Source organism: Rosa chinensis, chromosome 6 (genome assembly GCF_002994745.2).
Source record: "Rosa chinensis cultivar Old Blush chromosome 6, RchiOBHm-V2, whole genome shotgun sequence".
NCBI classification, from domain to species: domain Eukaryota; kingdom Viridiplantae; phylum Streptophyta; class Magnoliopsida; order Rosales; family Rosaceae; genus Rosa; species Rosa chinensis.
The window spans coordinates 46283186-46288718 of record NC_037093.1 but is presented as its reverse complement, the minus strand read 5'-3'; the positions used below and the strand labels follow the sequence as shown (position 1 = coordinate 46288718).

General features: G+C 37.1%; 1 long non-coding RNA gene across 1 annotated transcript; it reads right to left on the bottom strand.

Moving 5' to 3' along the window:
• Positions 1 to 2124: 2124 nt before the first annotated feature.
• Positions 2125 to 3063, bottom strand: LOC121050123. The gene is made up of 2 exons (XR_005802039.1): positions 2444 to 3063; positions 2125 to 2336 (listed from the first exon to the last, which is right to left on the bottom strand). It is a non-coding gene; the product is annotated as an uncharacterized LOC121050123 (long non-coding RNA).
• Positions 3064 to 5533: the final 2470 nt, after the last annotated feature.

Here is a 5533-nt window from a genome sequence, read left to right as displayed (position 1 = left end):
CTGGCTTTTGCTTATTTCTTAGAATAAGTGGCTGAAAAGCAAAGCAGCTGAGTATTTGGTAAACTGACTTTTTATAATTGCTGTCAGTGACAAAAGTAGTGACAAAGTGTTTAGTAAACTCAAAGTTAGCTTGTGCTTTTTGTTTGTAGAATGACCAATTTTGACATGAGAGATTATTTTGCCTTGATTATTTGGTAATACAATGTTGTTCAAATGCTCTTGTTATCATTTTTAATCTTTATTATGTCCTTATAAATTTTTGTTAACTTTTAATTTTGTTAAATCATGTTGATCATATGATTATTATTGAACAATTTTAAAAATAACTTATACAAATATAATAGTAACATTAATAGTAATATTAATAAATCATGGTGATCATCCTTTCAAAAAAAAAAAAAATCATGGTGATCGTATGATTATTATTGAACAATTTTAAAAATAACTTGTACAAATATTCTTGTAAGGAAGCAATCTTCTCATTGCTTACAAGCTCATCAAGAAATCAAACCTAAGATCTTGACCATCAGCACATAATTTACAAAATTATTAGCGGCATATCTGCTTCTGATGCATGGACCTTGGAACTTATTTGCAGTCTAATTAATTAGTTTAGGCGCAGAGATTTCTCCAAACAGAATCTTTCCCTGAGGTCGTCCAATTCCATCCATAATAGTCTTCAAGCACAGGAAATAATTTGAGAATCAGAATCAGTTAATCAGGACAGACACTATAACATGGAGGAACTCAGATGCTGAATGCAAATTATGACTATACCATGAAAATACAATAATAAGTCCTCAAATATTTGATCATAAGTCATAATTTTCATTAATAATCTCAAAACAATCAAAATACATTGTGGCGTTCATAAAATTACACCTACTGCATTGTCTCTGCCAACAAGTTTCCTAACTTGTGTACTGTGATACAAATCTTAATAGAATAAAAATAATAATGATAAAATAAAACTACTCTATATTACTTCTCTAAAACAGCTCCAAAACTTTTGATGTTGAGTCACTTTCCCACTTATCTGAGAGTGAACCAGCAATGCAGGAAGTATATCTTGTACATTGACGAAACACCATACAGTACTTGAGTTATTGCTGAATGAGAACAAAACACAATCCACAGTTGCTTAAGTAAAATGATGATGTTGCATGCTGGATGTAGGTCTCTGATACATGTATAAATTACATATAAATTTAAATAACTTGTACTCTCCATACATAATACAAATTATAGTCGCTTTCCGAGGATCTGTTGCAAATTAGATGTATGTCTATGATCGTAGTTTTACAAAGCCATGCACTCATATATTTTATAACTATTTCTTTCAAAAAAAAATTTTTTATAACTATTTGTTGTAGTGAAATTTCAAACTGTGATCCAAGTGAAAACAGTCCCAGACTTTCCTCTGAACAAACATATCAAGTCACATAAATAGGCAAAGCAACTTTTGAAACTCCTCAGAGATTTGGTGGTAAATACCATCACTTCAATAATTAGGAGCAGCCACTCAGCCGGGGCTGAGATGGACAGAAGAAACCATAGAGAAAATATAAGATGACAACAGTTAAAATAAGCGAGTTAAATTGAAACATTTCTAAATTGTACTGGTATCATTTGACATAAAGGTAATTCCGGATATACTTAAATTGACATACAGGTGTTCCCTTTTTGGTAATATCTTGAGATGTTCCAAATTTGGGTGCACATATAACAAGATTGAAAGCTGATGCATCTGAATCGTCTCCATCTATAATAAGATCTTCAAGTACAGGGAAAGAAGAAAACAGCTTCTCCACAGTGTGAGGATAAGGAAACCAAAATGTAACATGTAGCAACTTGAGACAGGCCGGGGAAACAATGTGAGGGAGGAGTAACGGAATTAACATTTTTCTGCAGAAACAACTTCAAACTAACCAATGTGTTGCACATGAATAGACATCTCGGAATCTCAAAAAACAGTAAGAAAGGAGCCATGTAATAATCATGTGCAAACCAACAATCATGTGTAATAATCATCTCAAAACACAGTAAGACACGATTCACAAACTTTGCAAACCAATCCGACACGTATCTTACTGGTTGTGGCAAAGTACAGAAAACATAGGCCACGTAATAGTCATATTCATTGAAATCTAGATTGGGAACTCAAGCCCAGACATTCCTCCATTTATGTGATAAAATGCTGGTCTTTACAGCCTGTCTGATTGAAAAGAAAGAAAGAATGTGGCAAAGAATTGCATCTGGGAACCCATTGATCCTGTCTTCATTGTGTGAGCATAATTTGAGACGCTTTGAGTTTGAAGGCATTTTTGATTTGAAACCTATAAAATGCGGTTCACAAATCCCATTAAGTTATAATCATCACAATTCCAAGAAACTAAATTTTTCTCAGAAACTATGCAGAGAACATATGCTATATAAATCATACCCGTTTGGGAGAGTCGGCCATGTTTGAATTGAGTGAACAAAGGGAGGATGAGGAAGAAGAAATGGAAGCTACTGGAAGAAAACTGCTCGATTTGGTTCCATTTTCCCAAATCAATCTAAACCCACATTGATTCAGTACCCAAGCATAATTGATCTAAACGAACTATATCCGTCAAACCCAGAACAATATCATCTCAAACATTCATCAAATTCAAAGAAATTGAAACTGAAATAGATACAAGACTAACCATTGAATCAAATTGCCAAGCAGCCAGCAATCAAGTATTGAGGCTTCGATTTCATACACGGATGAGAGGCAAGATGAGAGCAGTCAGAGAGAGAGAGATCAAAGCAGTCATGAAGTGGTATTTCCGAAACGGAGAGAGGTGAACACAGAAGAGAATGAAACTACTGGAGAGCAGATAAAAATCCAGATATAGCGGTACTTGAAGATGGGATTCAGGAAGTGTCAGAACCAGGACATCTTTTATGGAAATGATAGATAACTTTTTATTGCATGCAATTATTTGGCTATTTCACATTTCTTCTATACACTTGATATGAATATCTTGGATTCACTTTCAGCTTTATATACTGTGTCTTTGAACCTCTCTATGTTCGATCTCTTTGGACTGGAAAAATATGGTTAAAACAAGCATTAAATTCAGTTTAGTCCCTCAAGCTTTAGGCCAAACATAAGTTTGATACTTTTTTTTTTAATCAAACTCATCCCTGATCTCCCAAATTGCATTAATCTCGTCCAAAATTTGAATTTGTCTCCGAAGATGACGTCATGCGCTGAGCTGGAGCTAACAAGGAGGTCTCACATTTCTGATTTTGAACCCACAAAAAGGGCAAAATAGACATTTCAAATTTAATCTAATTTCTAATTTTTTTTCTCTTATTTTCTCTCCTTTCTCCCTCGCACAAATCTGAAACCTCCTCTCTTTCTCTCTACTCTCTCTCTCATTCCAGCCACCATGAATCTCTGCTCACAAGCTCCCACTACCCACCACCTCAACCAAACTCCACACTCTCTCAGAACCTTGTGGGGGTTACAGCGAGTATTTGAACTACTGGTTCTTGATAAATTACAGGTTTTGGGCGAGATATGGTAGGATTTGATAAACTATGATCATTGCAAATAAATCCAACAAAGAAGAAAAATGCCACAATCAACTACTTGATCATAATCAATCATCTAATCAACAATAACAGTATGATCTAAACATGCAAATTTGTCTACGAAAACAAAACTTCTAATTTGGAGCACAAGTCAAAGAACATTCAATTCTGTTTATGATATGAAGGCCTAAGAAATTCATGCACAGTTTAAACAAGAAAATTAGTTTGTAGGTGACAAGCAAAGCATACATTGACACTATATCTAGCGACGGCAAATAAAAAATTCCAGTAGAATTGGGCTGCGACTGAGGAGGTAGACTCTGTTGCTGAGGCTGAGGAGGAAGCAGTTCTGATATCCACCGTGATCGGATCGTTCGTTATCTGAGCAAACTGCTCCAATCCCAACCTTCTGATCCTGTGCTCTATTCCCACCGCGACTACTCCCACAGCAGTCTTCCACGTGGACCCGAATCGGAGGCAAATTCGCCAACGACGGAGACGACGATGTGGACCCAAATGACTTCTGATCCTGCAATTCAGCCTCCGCGTCTCCTCCTCTCGAATCCTAATTGTTCGTGGCGCCACCATCGCCGCCGCCGCGCAAGCAGTTAACAGAGGCATAGTCGGAGAAGCCATGGTTGAGCATCGCCAATTCGAGAGGTCCGCGAGCGAAGTTTTCCTTTCCACGACGACGATTCGAGTGTTGCCATTAACGTACCACAATGACTTGTCATGCGGCCGTAGTAGCTGCACATCAGCCGGAGCCTGGACGCTGGCAAGAGAGGGTCGTCCCAGGAGTCGATGTTGAGGGACCGCGGCGACGAGTCGAGCGAGTCTGGAGTGGCGGCTGGGAATGAGAGAGAGAGTAGAGAGAAAGAGGAGGAGGTTTCAGATTTGTGCGAGGGAGAAAGGAGAGAAAATAAGAGAAAAAAAATAGAAATTAGATTAAATTTGAAATGTCCATTTTGCCCTTCTTGTGGGTTCAAAATCAGAAATGTGGGACCTCCTTGTCAGCTCCAACTCAGCGCATGACGTCATCTTTGGAGTCAAATTCAAATTTTGGATGAGGTTGATGCAATTTGGGAGATCAGGGATGAGTTTGATTAAAAAAAAAAAGAGGGACCAAACTGATGTTTGGCCTAAAGCTTGAGGGACTAAACTGAATTTAATCCTTAAAACAATGCCCATTTTAGGTTTTATGTTTACAGCATGTTTTGAAAACTTCAAATCATTGTTAGATTAATGCTCAAGTTTTTTTTTTTTTTTTTGGATGAGTTTCTGTTTTTTATGCTCTATTTTCCTTTCTCAATTTGTAAAAATAAAAACAGTTTCAGTTAACGCTTGTTAGATTATGAGTCACTCTATTACGTATAAATTTAAGAAAACAACCCCGCAGCATCGCCCGGGGCTCACTTGCTAGTTACTAGTGAATAATTGATGACGCGAGGTGAGCATAGCACGGTCTCTATTTAGCTTGACCTGTACGTGCGGGTTCCATAGACTTGTAAATAAAGCCAACAAACCCTAGAAACTGTATACCAATAGCAATGGAAAATTATCCCGACCATGAATTTGGATGATTGTTTGTGACTTATTGATCACCAACATCACAAGCTACGTTGATAGGGTGATTACTGATTAGCCTATGGCCGACCTCGACACCCAGTTCGACAAAACTCCATAAGGGAGCTGAGAGCCTCGACTAATCATAATCGAAACAAGCAAGGGCATCATGTATTTTGGCTTAAAATTAAGGAGCATTGTTTAGCATTTCAAAACTAGAGAGAGAGAGAGAGAGAGAGAGAGAGAGAGAGAGAGAGAGAGAGAGAGAGAGAGAGAGAGAATATGTGAATTGATTTTATTCTCTCCTCCCATTATTAGTTTGTCTCACAAACATAATGCGAATCTAATTTATGTTGACGACTTTTAGGTGACAAACCAATATTTTTGTTACCCATAATAGTTA